Source organism: Dermacentor albipictus, chromosome 3 (genome assembly GCF_038994185.2).
Source record: "Dermacentor albipictus isolate Rhodes 1998 colony chromosome 3, USDA_Dalb.pri_finalv2, whole genome shotgun sequence".
NCBI lineage: Eukaryota > Metazoa > Arthropoda > Arachnida > Ixodida > Ixodidae > Dermacentor > Dermacentor albipictus.
This window is the reverse complement of record NC_091823.1, coordinates 84,191,682-84,207,343: the sequence shown is the minus strand read 5'-3', so window position 1 is coordinate 84,207,343 and position 15,662 is coordinate 84,191,682. Positions and strand designations below refer to the sequence as shown.

The 15,662-nt window shown below is 45.1% G+C and overlaps 1 long non-coding RNA gene across 1 annotated transcript; it reads right to left on the bottom strand.

Annotated features, from left to right (window-relative positions):
* Nucleotides 1-455: 455 nt before the first annotated feature.
* LOC139057863 (uncharacterized) lies at nucleotides 456-5,996 on the bottom strand. The gene is made up of 3 exons (XR_011513051.1): nucleotides 5,894-5,996; nucleotides 1,779-1,898; nucleotides 456-693 (listed from the first exon to the last, which is right to left on the bottom strand). It is a non-coding gene; the product is annotated as an uncharacterized lncRNA (long non-coding RNA).
* Nucleotides 5,997-15,662: the final 9,666 nt, after the last annotated feature.

The following is a 15,662-nucleotide window of genomic DNA, read 5'->3' as shown; positions in this document are numbered from 1 at the left end:
CAGTATGTCTGGAAGTGGGGGAGTCAGTGAGTTTTCTCTGATTCCGCTTGTGGTTAAGACAGTACAGACATATCCATTTCTTCGATGTGCAACACAGTTACTGTGTTCACTCCAAGTAACACCCTGCCGGAAGCACAAAGGAGACATCCTACAATAATTATAATGAAGGTTGTTTTCTTTGGGCATGCGAAATAATGAGTAAAGATGTGGTACACATAGGGACTTCCTTGCATTTACCAGTGTCTAACGCATAGTACGGATGTATCTGTATGCACTATGTAAACAGTTACTGTACGCACTCTGTATTATCTACGCTAGCACTCAAGTTCACACAGATGTAGCACAAAGTTCACCTCCAGGTGACATCCTGCCGAAAACCTAAAGGTCACATCCTTGAGGAATAAGAAAGGCTGTCCCCGCGAGGCGTATGAAAGAATTTGTAAAGATGTGGTACACATAGTTTCATTTATTTACTCTCAGGACCGTTCGGCGTTACATGGTTAATGGTCAAGAATACATGTGTGGAAGGCAGATTAATGAAGATGATAATATACAGCAGACTTGAAGGCTTCGGGTACTGTGATGGACACGAAGGAGGCGGGAGAGTGGTTCCAGTCCACGCTGGTCTTCTGAACAAACGAATCAAAACAAATATTACTCCTGCAGCTTGGCACGCCAACTTGAACCGGTGGTCTATGCGGGATGAAAAGTAAGAACGAGTAATAAAAAGTGATGACTTGAGAGCTTCATTGCTGAAATATATGTTGTGAAAGATGCATAAACAAAAAATACGATGGCGTAAGGAAAGGTCAGGTAGACGCAATGTTGTCTTCATAAGCGTTACACTGGCTGAACGAGAATAATTAGGAAGTATAAAACAAAGAGCGATTTTGGATAGGTTCGAGAAATTGTAAGAGCGATTTGGTGTAGGGATCACAAATGGAAAAGGCATACTCGGCTTTCGGGCGCACAAGTGTCTTATATAGAAGTAGCTTTAGGGGCACAGGAGCCAGGGGAAAATTACAGCGAAAGAAACGAGATGTTCAGTTAGCATTATCAGTGATATGTTCAACGTGCGTTTTCCATGATAGGTTGGTGGTAAGGTATACGCCAAGATAGCTATAATAAGAGACTGAAGCTAAAGGGAACTTATTAAGGAAGTAGGCGCATCAAGACCAGTTAGACGCACGCGTTATTTTCATTACTTTGCACTTACCAATACTTAGTTTCATAGACAAGGTTTGAAACCAAGTAGAGATGTTATCCATGTCACATTGAAGAGTGACTTCATCAGAAGGTTCAGACATTTGTCTATACAATACACAATCACCAGCGTAGAGTCTAATTTGCGAGTCAGTGGAATAAGGAAGGTCGTCAATATAAATTAGGAAAAGCAGAGGACCAAGTACAGAGCCTTGGGGAACTCTGGATGTTATGAGGCGTACAGGTGAGTCACAGTCGTTAATTGTAACGTACTGGGTACGGCCTCCCAAAAAGCCGTCGATCTACCTCATCAGATTAGTACCAAGGTTCAGTTTACTAAGCTTTAAAAGTAGCAATCGATGTGACACAGTATCAAATGCCTTCGCAAATCTAAAAAAATATGCAATGCAGAAATGATGAGCAATCCAGAATGGAAAACAAATCATTAGTAAAAGCGAGCAGTTGAGTTCCGCATGAGTGGAATTTGCGAAAACCATGCTGATTAGGTGTGAAGAAACAGTTAGATTGGAGGTGCGACATTAGGCTAGAATATATTATGTTTTCAAACAACTTGCATGGAACTATGGAACTGACGTTAATGAAATAGATCTGTAGTTGTGGGCGCTGTGAACGTCACCAGACATATACGCCGGAGCCACCGTTCCCACCTTCCAGACCCCCGGCAACGTAGCCCTCTGCAATGAGTGCGAAAAGACATAAGACAGTATATGGATGAACAGGTTTGGTTGCTTTCAGAAACTTGTACTTAATACGAAGGTCGATCCAAATAGGTCATGAAGCTTCGGGCGAAAAGCGGTTCAGTACAAATTGTCACCGACATCAGCAAGGCTGGTTATGGGAGCAACGATTGAAGCGCGAATATATGTTTGGAGGAACAATGGGAAGGAAAAAAGCGTTTCTTAATTCAAGTGAGACACAGTTAGATTCATGCAATGAAAATAAAATTCTTGGTCAATTTTATGTATTCGTTACGAGTTAAGAAAATATAAGTTTATTTAATTTTATTAGTATTAATAGATACATTTCTTTTCAGCGCCCATCACTACAGGGGGCGTTGACGCCGCTATCACTCGCAATGCAATACACTTCTTGATTATGCAAAACAGCTCTTAAAATGTGCAGAAAGTCGCGCTCGTAAAGTGCACCTGTTGAAATACGCACCCCTCACCCGTTGTCCTTTCCTGCCGGTCGAAATTTGTCTGAATTTGGTGACGTGGGTAGCTTGATCGCTTTTTAACCTGTTCAGTCAAAAGTAGCGAGTTACGACCGCCAGATAATTCTTTAGTTGTTTTCATGCGACTGCGCTGGCCGACGGTCTTGGCATCCGACGGTAGGAACAGCACTCTACACCTAAAGCTCTTGCTGGCCTCCAAAGAACGTATGTTCCGTGCAGGGGTGCGATTTCGACAGCCGTATACGGCTGGCCTTTTCCTACAACGCTTTCCGCGCTGAAAGCTCGAAACGCGCCCATCAAGTCGAACGGCGGGTCACTTGAATATATAGCTCTAAAGGCAGACCAACAAAACAAATTTCATGCCTTCGAAAACAAAATGACATCACTTCTGTTTTTAACGGATATGGCGTCACATAATTTCTTCCGCCGGAAGTGTTCCATCCACATACAGATGGCGCTAATTAAGCCCCATGAACCGTTGATGAACCGCCATGTTTTGAACGTATGGGCTCCTATGGAAGCTTCGCTACCAGGTATACTTACCTTGCTTAATATCATCGGTACCAGCTGACGATGAAATTTTCGCAACTTGAACGAGCTTAGTAATGCCTACCCAGTCGATAAGAAATAGGTCCATTTGTAAGAAGTCAGGTGAAGAAATAATAGGAAAGGTTATTGGTGCAACATGTGAAACAAATAGCCGCCCAAGCACTCCGTACAGATGGTGAACCAGCAAGGCTGAAACATGCTGCCCGGTGTTTATCACTGGGTTAATAATCCCGACGGTTCATTAAACGATGGCTTGATAGGCTACCGGAAGTTTCTACCCCATATGTCAGCACCGGTAAAATTCACTGATTGTATACTTTCCTTTTCAATGATAGGTAAGCTCCCAGTCAGGAGCTCACGATGTCTGCCGTATGTGATCCAACCCATTTTTATTCTTCTGTTAAGTTCTTTCTCATGGTCAGGGTTCCCTGTGATTAGTTGACCTAGGTAAACGTACTCCTTCACAGACTCTAGAGGCTGACTTGCGATCTTTAACTCTTGTCCCCTTGCCCGGTTATTTATCATTTTCTTTATCTTCTGCATATTAATCTTCAACCTAGGTGGTGTTGGCTAATTGCGCGCCTCTCTTTATTTTTTCGCGCATGCGCATGGGGTGGTGCCGGAGGAGTTTTCGGCGTATAGGTGGCCGACAGACGGACAGACAGAAGAATCGGCTAGGCATATACCGCTTCGCTATAAAACATCATGAAAATGTGCTATTGAGTAGGATACAGCACTGTTTATTTGGGACAAAGAATCCTCGATTGTTCTTCAAGCGAACTGCAAAACTTGCATGGATTTTAATTAAGCAAAGAAGGAGGGTTTGAGTGAAAATGATTGTGTTTGGCATGAATGGGGGCACTTTTATACTCCGCAGTGGTAGATTGATAAGCCAACCTTGCTTTGTCGTTGCTAAATTTCTTGCAGCGGCGAAACATGCTTTCTTATTTAGTGGGCGTTTTAAGGATAGGTTGAGCCAGGGCGTCTGTTGCTACATATTCGTCACGGAGGAATATATTTATTGACGAGCGCCTTGACTTGCGTTTGAAATAGCCACCAGTTCTCATACACTGTGTGTTCCCACAACTGCGGAAAGAACTCGTCAACAAACTTTTTCAAAGCAGCAATAATGGCTTGAAAGTCTGCTCTCCCCTAATCACAGATAATTTTTTACTGTTTCGAAGAGCGGTGCGAGCGTGATGGCATGGTAATGTGGATCGTAAGGTGATCACTTAGACCTGGCAGTAGGGTCAGGGAAGAGACAGAATCAAGATAGTTCGTGAGCACAAGGTCGAGCCCATTTACACATGAGGGGGTAACGCGAGTTGATTCATTTATGAGCTGAGAAAGGTTAAATGTAGAACAGAGCTCAATGAAAGCTAAGCACTCGGATGAATTAGCAATTACGACGGGGTTGGAATCATTCCATTGAATACCTGAAAAACTGAAATCACCCATAAGAAAAACTGGTGCTTTTGGGTGTCTAGACACACAACTTCGTTCAGACAACTGTAGAGTTCGTCACAGAATGTGGTGACCAAAAAGGGAGGCCGATAACATGCACAAACAATGACATCGTGATGGTTTAAGGCAATCCATGCACAAAGAAATTCAAGCACTGATTGGATCGGGACAGCGTAAGAATTTATGCCTTACGAAACGGCAGTCAAGATACCGCTCCCTGACCGGTCACTTCGATAATGTCTGTACACAATATATTTCTTTTCCCAAGAAAATGGTTCACATTTCTTGACTTTACTTGACGAGCAAGTCTCGGTTAAAACAACGATATCTGCTACGCACGTGTCCATTAAACATGGTGCGGTATCACGCTTGTTTAATATGCTTCTGATGTTCGCAAGAAGGAATCAACAGTCACCGATATGCCTCGCCTGAACGACCGCTGATTCCCAAGTCTGCGTGCTATGAGGGTGCGATTCTGTAGAAGTTGTAGCATTATCGGAGACATGTGCCCTAGGAGAAACAGCAATGCCTTGCGAATCTGAAGATACGCAATTACCAGAGGCAAATGTGGCTAGGGGAATCTACTTCAGAGACATTATCGGCTTTTTTCTGTTTTTTTTTTGTAGTAGACGTAGCATTTTTATTTATATATAATCGATTATACGTTAGGCTGCAGGGCTGAGTGGTAGCCTTGGCGAAATCTATAAGCTTTTTACGTAACTGCCTCGTTGCTTTAAAAATGTCCTCCTGTAGAACGGCTCCTGTTTATTTGATTTTTTAGATCAGTGTGCTAAAAGGGGTTTAAGCGAAAGTCTATGTTTTAAACGAAGCAAACTTCACAACTAAAGGGCGATTTTGTGTCGGTGACACAAGAGCCAAGTCTACATGCTCGTGAAACAGCGTCCGCAGGAAGTTACAAAGATAGATAATCCGCAAGAACGGAGCGCATGGCTTCTTCAGTCTGAGCCCAGGTTTTTTGAAGAATTGTCTTTCAGACCGTACAGAATGACGTTTTCACGGCGCGAAGGATCCTCAGAGTCGTGAAGCCGTGCTTGCAGTGCAGCATTTTCACTTCGCATTATATCAGCAACAACGTGGTGAGCATCGGTCGCATGCACATTCGGAGGGCTTTCCAGAGCACTTACTTTCCCTTCGACAGTTGTTAATTTCGTAGTGACGCCAGACACTCGTGCTTCCAGCAGTTTGTGACTAGCTCTTACTGCAAGTGAAAACATCACTTCAGCGTGACGCGCTTACGTCGTACTCGCGAAAGCTTTTATGACAGCTAGTACGTCAGCATTGCCTTTCTTTACTACATCGTGAGGAGGACCAGGGTTTTGCTTCACGTCACCGGATAATAGTGGCATCTTCAATACATGAAATCTATCCGCAACCAAAAGTAACGAAACTTGTGGGCGTGGGACGAGCAGCAAACGGTGATTACTCGAGCGTTTAGAATGCAAGAAAATGTGAAGCACTAACCTGGGTAAAGAAGAAACGTGTCTTTAGCGGCGTCCGCATTCTTTCTGCCCGCATGTGCCCACTGAAAGGCACGTCGATGATCGGTCTGTCCTTTCTTTTTTTTTTTATAAATGTTTCTCCTCCTCCTCCTCCTCGGTCTGTTAAATACAGCGCGTCCAGTGATGCCATCAGTGATGTGGTTGACCAGGACAGACGGAGCACTGGTGCTGTTTCCAAGCGGAACATGGAAATGAAAACTGGATAGTCATCTGCCGCCGTCAACAGCATGGTGCGGGTGATAGCATTAATCTGATGCACCACGATAGCGGGTTGTTACGTCAAGGCAGCGGGCCAAGTCCAGTCAGAAACTGGGTAAAGAAGAAACATGTCTTTAGCAGCGTCTGCATTCTTGCTTCCCGCCTACGCGAACGGCTTTACTTTGAATTTACATGTGGCTAACACGCAGTACAGATACAGGGTGCTTCACTCAGCTTGAACCAAAGTTTAAACTTAGGGAAATGCTACGTAGTTAGACAGAACCAGGGTAATGTTGGCCGTCGCTTGTAGATACTCAGATTAATTTTTGAATGCCATCTAATTACATAATTAGTCTTAATTAATTGATATATTTTTGTGTCAATGAGAAAATTGTAAAGCGACATTAGAAACTCCCGATACAGCTTTATGTTGCTCAATACGTGTTTTTTCCGAGCGTAAAAGAAGCCCGCGAATACACAAAAAATTGCCGCGCGACTGGCCGCTCAAGGTACTTGGCGTGTATTCGCGAGCTTCTTTCACGCTTGGAAAGACACACCTATATAGCACGTATTTAGCAACAGAACGCTGTATCGGGATTTTTTCATGTTTCTCTGCAATTTCCTCATTGACACTTAGTATTTAATTACAATACATGAGTAGTTAACGAACGAAATAATTGATCAAATAAAAATTAAATGACTAATGAAGTAATTAATCAATTAATTAATTGATGAATAATTCTTTTAATAAAAAATGTTTAATTAATACTTATTGTTTAGTTAATTAATTAGGCCTTATGTAAATAACTCCGTACTTCCATAGTAACAATTATGCAATTTGACTGCATGTTACACATTATCTGAGTATCTCCAAGCGACGGCAAACAACGTTACTTTGGTTCGGTCAAGCTACGTCGCATTCGCATATTTTTAACGTTTGGCACAAGTTACCTTATGCATCTGTCTGTAATTTGTGAACGGGCAGACACTGTGTGCACTCTGCGTTACCTACGTGTGCGCTCAAGTGCACTCGCAGGTAACACAGAGTGTACGTGCAGGCGACATCCTGCCGTACACATAACGGACACATCCTACGAGAATAATAAAAACAAGGAAGCATAAAGGTCAAATAGGGCACGAGAAGGGAACATCTAGGACACATAAAGGCAATGGCCATTTTCGTAAGGGGCTAACTTGCTCGGTGACTCTAACGTTCTGCGGTTGAGCACGAAATTCGGCATTTTATTCTTGGCTGCGATGGCAGAATTTCTAGAGGAACTCTATGCAGAAACGCTCGGATACTTAGATCAGGAGCTCATGTTATCCAAAATTATTCCAGAGCCCTCAACTTTCATGTATATTATAGCCTCATTCACCCTTTTGGGACGTCAAATTCCGCGATTACATCATTTCCACGAATACGCCAAATGTCAGCACGAAGTTAAGCCACATTACTGACTTTCTCGTAAATGGTTTCTTCATTTGCAAAAAAAAAAAGAAGAAGAATGAGATAGAAAAGACAATACAGAATTTTGTTCAACTACTTAATGATGCAATGGCGTGATTTCAGGCATTCTAAATGAAGATATTGGCCAAAGGAATTGCTCAGGCTAGTTAACTTACCAATCAAAGGGAATAGGTTTGGGCATGCTGGTTATTCATGTCCTGTGTCGACTTGTCCCTCGTCCTTACTGCCAATTTCTAGCTACTTTTCTGAAGGCCGGCGAAGCTTTTTTGAAAAGCGGGCCTTTGTAATGAGCTCATTACTCGACGGGCGCTTGTGTATCGTGACTTTACAGTACAGCGTAAATGAGCCCATGAAATTAGTAGAAGCACACCAGGGATGTTTCGGAACGTTTAAGGATAAGCAAAAGTTATTTCCCTCACGCATAAAATTGCGTAATACAAAATCTATACTTAGACCTTAGGACTGCGTAATATAATGTGGAAAGGACAGGCTCTTCACCTCTTAAGACGGAATCGCCGGTAAATGAGTTCACCAAACCGACCTGAATCTTCCATTTTTGAAGGTGGCCTCGGACGCCAAGGCGGCATGAATGAGGCATGCGCGACTGTTGAATCCATACGGAAATCCGAGGTTCATACATTTTTCATGCAGTGAGCTCAAATGAAGACGCACATGTGTATTCTCTAACTGAAGACGCATTTTCCAGCGATACTGCCATCAGTTTTGGTAGGTGGCCTTCTATTTCTCAGCGCCACAATATTTGGCGTTTCAGTTTCTAACCATAGCGAATGACTGAGTCTTCTATATATGGCTAGCCCATTTCGGTAAGGCAAAAATTATGAACACTTGTATGTAGCCAAGAGAAAGCCCTCCGAATCGACTACGTTTTTCTAGTTTTACTGGCTTTGCAGTGAGCTGACGTACTAAGGTCACTGAAACCTATAATAAAACGTGTTGGGAGTATTTGCGGCCCCTCAGTTCTTTATGAAGTGGGAGATCATTTAAGCGTGTGAGTACGCCGTGTTAGACGCGCCACGTTGGATGCGCTATAGTACGTTCAAGGGAAAATGGCTTGTTATTAAACGGTTGCAGCCATGCTTTGCAATTCTGCACAAGACTCCAGGATGGTCATTATATTTATAAAAGTTACAACATACAACTTTAACAAAACTACAATTTTCTTGAGCTTGTATATTTACGGGCAGTTAGGACGGAAACACTTCACGGGTATTATATACGTAGGGAAGAAGCTGAGAGAAGCTTAAAAAAGAATTATTGAAAAAACAACAATCTTGGTTACCATTCACGAATGCATGTAGTACGCTTTGGAAGATGGTTATTCCCTATGTTGTTCCCTGTGTTGTTCGCATAGTTCCCTGTGTTGCGCTATCTGCTATGGGTAACAAGAGGCAACCAAGAGGCAACTGGTACTTCAAGCGCCACTTCTTCAAGGACCATTTCAGAACACCACGCATGCGTCGTCTGCTACCAGAGGTGCAGCGTCTCAACGACAGCGGCTCAAAATGCTAGCTGTCACGAGAGAAGAATGTGAGACGGCTACTCTTACCACCATGTCACCGTGGGAGTCTGGCATGCGGTGCAGTTCGGTGGTACCGTACCACTGTGTGGGTTTTACCACTGTCTCAGACTGCACAATCTTCAGGGTCGGCCCACGAGAGTCGTTGGACAGTCACAATAAAATTGCAGTTAGTTCCCAGTGTAAGCTGAATGCTTAGAAAGTGACTGGCCTCTGTCTAGCATTTTACGGACGCGTCTTTAGCTTCTTTCCATGTATTACCCATAAAAAGATAGAGAGGAGGAGCGATTATCGCTGAAGCGCAGCGATTGTAATCGCGCTCATGAGGGAAATACTACGTACGGCGGATAATGAGCTTCCGCCAGAGTGAATAATTATCTACTTCTTTGTTTTTCTGTTGTCACGCCTACTTGAACTTCCCAGATTGTCGACATCGTCAAAAGGATTCGTGCGTTCGGGCACACGGGATATTTTGTCTTTTCTGTTCTCTTCGGTGTCCAGCTTTCTCGTTGATTATTTTTGGCTTGTTTACTTGTTCATTTTCTCCCTTGCTTGCTTGGTCGCTTAATTGTTTGATTGATTGATTTTAGGCTACTATTTCATTTTAGAGACATCCCGTGGTGCGTCAACGGCTCAAGCTTTCCGATGCTGCATGCGATTAAGCGCTTCTGATTAGCTGTCGCGGTTACCGCGTTCCACTGACGTCTGCAGAGAAAGGCGAAGAAAAATTGTTCAGAAACCATTGACGACGACTGTCAATGCGGGCGAAAAGCACGAACGAACGTTTTCCACGCCCAGTAAGACAATTGACCAACCAAGAAAACGGCCGAGGGAGCCCAAGACTGCTACTCGCTTTGAAACGTCGAAAAAGCCCAAGCAGTCCAAGCGTGTCCGACAGCTCTCCACAGCGATCGATCGATTGGTTGATTTATTTATTTATTGATTTGATTTGATTTGATGATATTGAACATTTTGGCAGTTCTCGTCGCAGGATTTTTCACAAGATTTGTTCGTCAAATGAAAACGCAGAAATTATAGAGAAAATAAGTAGGTAAAAGCACATAACACACACACGCCACAATGAGCAATCAATGAGCGATGTGGTGGCGCGACAATACACTCGAAACAATGCGCGCATAAGTGTTAAGAGAAAGAAGTTGATCGAAGGAAAACTGTCGACATTCGTGAGTGCCCAAAGAAAGGTTATTCAGCTTCACACTGACTGTCCGTTCTGCTGCGACCAGCGCGTGTACCCGGCTGTGGTATGGACACAGGGCTCTTCAGCATGAACTCGTGCGCCAGCAGCGGGAGCCATAACGCCGCCCTGGCTCCGACAGAAGCTACTGAGAGAAACGTTGCAGTGCGTCCCCTTGGTTTCGTTGAATTTGCAGCCAAACGTGGAGTGCATCTCTGGACGCCCTCTAAAGCTCCACGAGCGGGCCGCGCGCATACACATCGGTACCGTGATACGTATGACAACGGTGACGACGCAAACATTCCTAGAGCGTCCGCATAATTGTTACCGTAATCAAAAGTAGCGGAGCAAGTCAAATCAATATACAAAACGAGTATCGATCACAAATGTAGGGCAGCGTTGAGGCGCTTGCACAGTGAATAGGCGTTTTCGGGTTACACGTTAGGGGTTACGCCATCGCCTGTAACCCATGTGCATTCTCCAGACGTCCCAAGTTAAACGTATTCAACCAATAAATAAATAAATAAATAAAGAGATAAATAAATAAATAAATAAGTCCACCAATCGAACAACAAATCAATCGACTAACCAATGCGTTAAATAACAATTACTTAATTAATTAATCATGCGCACTATGAAGCAAGCAATGCAGATCTACTTACGTTCAGGCATCATAACTGTATGAAGAATCACAGTATGTAACAGGCATCACCGTATAAAAGGTTGACGCCGCTTATAGACAAGCTTCATGTTCGTAAACAACTAACCTTTGACGTCGCTGCGCAAGCGCATGGGCAGAATAGAAAAGAAAGTTTTTTTTTATGTTTCTCATCCAGCCATTTCACTTCAGGGACGCAATAATTTATTGCGTCTAACAAGGAGATAAAAGGCTCAGGATCAATCGAATAGGGTTTACGGTACGTAGGCAACGGTAGACAGTTATCAGCATGACCCGAGCCCTTTAATACTAATACTAATAATAAGGACTCTGGTATGACGTTATGACCTGGAGCAGGTCTATACTAAGCGTTGGCTTAGTGGTGCTCGTATTCGCTACCTGGTTCGTCTCATAATGACATTATCTGGTGCAGAAATTATATAAACAGGAATAAAGTGCCTCAGAAATACTCCCTAGTGTGTCTAGATGCCTAGAAAAGCAGCGCTCATTTTCTTTCCGGCCCGTATTCAGAAACAGAACTTAAGTAGGGCGTCACTATGTGCGGGAAAAGTACAAGTGTTAGGAAAGTTTTAAGCGAGTACTTCAAAAACGACACTTAAGTCTCACTTTCGAAAGTAACACTTTTCGAGTCAAGTATGTCGTCTGGTGTCGAGGATACGTAAATATATTACGTCTACGATAGGTTCAATTGCAAAAAAAAATAATAATTTTTGCAGCAGGGTAATGTGGATACAACTGTTGCAGTGCTTGCCCGCGCATTCTTCTGAGTAAAATACAAGGAACGGTTTGGTTTTAGCGCCTTACTCAAACTCGTCTGGCCACAAGTTCACGTTGGTTCTCGCAGCCACTGCGGTTCTGTGTGTCGCCGTCCCGATTTTTTTTTTGGTTTTGCTGCTGAAAACTTGCGGTGTTCTTGCGCAGAGGATTTGCGTGCGTTGCGTGTTTTCAACCCGCGCGGACGATGGAAAAAAGGAAAACAAACTTTTCAGGAGGCGAACGCGCCGTGCTCCTTGAGTTCGTTTCGCGCCATCGCAGCCTTTCGACAGCGAAAAACCTCCGCGTCGTCTCCTCCGGGACTTCTGATGGGTACATGAGTGCAGTAAATGCACCCGCTCACACCAGGAAACCATGCGATGGTGTATAGAACTCCTCCATTACGGATGCCAAATCATTAGCATCTGACAACTTCACGAGCTGCGGGAACAAAGTCTCGGCAATCATTCTTGACATTCGTGCAATGATTCTAAACACAGTTGCTTGCGAAACATTAAGCAGGTTCCCGGTGACAACCTGAAATGTTCCGGCGCCGTATCTATAGAATCGCAGTGCGGTTAGAAGCTGGAGCAGCGGTTGCCCGGGGTGACCGCGTTCGTTGTCTTTGGGGACCAGTGGCAACATTTCCAACAGCCGTAGCACCGCTTGCTTAGGGCACATTCACACCGGCGACTTGAGGAGGTCGCGCGACCAAGTTGGTCGCTTTGCGACCAGTCGCAAATGGTCGCAAACGGTCGCCTTTCTCGAAAAGCGATTATTTTGGGCGAGTCGCTCTCTGCGCGATTTTTCAGTCGCGCGACCGTGGTCGCAAAACTGATAAACCAATCAGCGGCGCACCGGAAGTGATCTTTCGTGTGTCTACATCCGGCCTCCTCCGGCGTCGCATTCAAATTCCGCGTAGATTCCGAGAGTTCTCGCTGAGAACGATAATCTCCGGGATTGCTACTTGCGGGTCGCGCTCAGCCGGGCTTGCCGGTGTGAACATCAGTCGCCTTCGGTCGCTTTTTGATTGCGAGTCGCAAACGGTCGCGTGACCTCCTCAAGTCGCCGGTGTGAATGTGCCCTTAGAAAACTGGTATCGCCACGAGAATTCCGCGTCGTTCTATACTTCCGTGGGATTCTCTCGATCCTTAAGCCGTGACCGTAATGGCGACACGTATCGGTATGCCTCATCCTCCATAATATTGCGCACACATCCGGCGAGATCGTCAAAGTCATCGAGGCTGCCGTAGCAGGCAGCCATCTTGCTTGCCATGCGAAAGTAGCAAAAGTCGCACTTATGGTTGCCAATGACCGTACTTTACTTTCCGGCACTCAAGTGTCCATTAAAGTTTACTTTAAGTACAAGATTTGTCTATGAAACGCGTTAAGCATCGACCGGCTACTTAAGTAATAAGTTAAGGGTAAGTTCCGTTGGTGAATACGGGCCTCAGTCTCTTCCTTCCGATGGTGACAAGGTCGCGTTTGACACAGATACGTCCGCCTATCGAAACGTTGGCCAGCCTTTCTGAGGCACTTTATCCCTGCTTACAAAACTTCTATACCACATTGGGCTACTGTATATGTGGGCCCCCTTTTTGATTTTGGATTATCATAATCACATTTTATTCTTGGCACATAAAACCCCAAAATTTAATTTGCTGCCTATCTAACGCTACTAACAGTCAGCGCAAGAGGTACGAGCTATAAGCCGTAACGTTATGGGACCGAAGTTTCATCTGAGGCGCACGTCGGCGCGTATAATCGCGAGCGCGATGGCGACCGCTGCTCGCTCGTTATCCTATCGGTCACCGTGCGACTGAACATTCTTGCACTGCAAGTCCTCGGCTCAATAGTGGCCACACCACCGCAGCAGCGTTCCCGATCACGTAATTTAAATCTCCCGCAAGAGCTTTTCATGAAACATGTTAAGATTCAGTTTCTGGGAGCTTCTATGCTTATTTCCGAACTGGCACGTTATAACGGAGAGGACGTTACCTGAGCAAAATTGTTAACGGTACGCAACACTTCCGGATATCCGACAGTACGTCTTACGAAGTGTTGCACGCATTGCCACATTTGAGTTTTGCCACGCTCAAAAATATACTGAAATTTGCAATGAAAGAAATCTTTACCTGCTCCTCTATTTGTTTCCTAATCAGCACGTAATCCACGCAACAAATTTTTTTTGTGTTACTAAACTAAAAAAAGAAGAAGAACCATCATAAACACCAACAATTTTCGAACAACGTGGTACCAGAAACGCCTTTTCTTTGTTTGTTTTCCTTTTAGTTTCTTTTATATAAACACTGCAATAACGGCAGTTTAAGAGTAGGTATAAGCGCTGTCTCATTTGGACTCTTTCGGACATCGTCGGGCGGACTATAGAATTCTCATTGTTTCCTTCTTCCGGTGAGCTGTGTGGCCAAGACGCTGCACAGAGGGCAAGCTCGCCTGACGGAAGTGAGCCGGCTCCAAGGCCCTCGCACGGACAACGACGCTGGATTATGTAACAGCTCGCGTAACCGAGCAGCCAGAAAGCACGCCGTTCCGGCCAAGGGAATTCGGGGCCGGGCATAAACAAAAAATACACTTTAAAAACATACGAAGCATGTACGCCGGTGCAGACAAAGGTCCAGGAGTGGGCCACGTCTGAAGTGGACGAGAAGGGCCGGGAGGAAGGAGGGGGGCTCCTCGTATCAAGCATCTGGGTCGGCCCGCTCCGCGACAGGAGGGCAGCACGCCGTGCGTTGAATAATACCGCGGCACTGGACAGTCGTCGCGCAGTGTTTCTACCGCCTAGAGGCCAGAGTCGGCCACTTCCCTCCCACATCGTCTTCCTCCTCCGCACGTTCTCTTCCAGCCCCCCGGAAGAAGAAGCTTCCCTTCCACCGGAAGCGCCTTTTCGTGCCGGTCAAACCGGCGATTAGGTCAGGCGGTGAGTGTGGCTGGCGGAATGTTTATGTTCCGCCACGACGCGCAAGTACGCACAGACAACCGTAGTGGTCGATGAGGTGGAGCCAGCGGTTACCGATGCGGTGTTTCGAGATCCAAGACGTGAAAGGGTGACTTTGACAATGCTGTCCAGCGTGGATGCAGCCATGGGGTGATGGCGAACTTCAAGTGTGGCGCCGCATGTATTCGCCGTTCCCGTTGTCTCCATTAAAAGCGAAAGGCATCAGCAAGCAAGGGCTGCGCCTGGTTTGAAACCGACGACATGGCCTTTTCGTTATTGCCCTTCGACGGTTTCCTACGTGCACGTGGAGATTATCTGGTATTCGACGTATACAGGAGCAACGCTGGTTTGCGCTGTGGGTCTGGTGTTGCTGAGCCGAGCAAGCATGAGCCACCTTTCCTCGCTAAGTCATCACCTAAAGTGGCGACGGAAGGTGCTTTGGTGAAAACGTGGAAATGTGCTTCTGTTTAGGTTCAGGAGTGAAAATGTGAGAATCCCCGGTCTTCGTTTTGGGCGGTATGTGCTATGGGTGACCGCAACGCACGGTTTTTTTTCCTTGTTTGGTGTACATGCCGGTTTCACCAAGCACATACTGTTTTGGGTATAATTCAGCCTGGCCTGAAATGCATGACACACAACAGGTAAGCACTTTCCTTCAGTTCTGCGCAAAAGCCTTTATTTTCCACGTGAGATCTTTTTTTCAAGGATGCTCGAATAAGTTGCATATTTATGTGTAAAGCTCAGATTTTAACCGTAAGAGTTCACAGCCGCGCTTCGAACTCCATGGCATATCCGGGTATCAATTCCGGCACAGAGTGACGCGCAACCTGTGAGCCTCGTGTGTGTCTTTTTTCCTTTCTTACTGTGCGTTTGAAGGATGACTTTTTTACAGCGATGTTATATATGAATAGGTTCCCGAAATTTTTTCTTTCCGTAGCCAAAAAC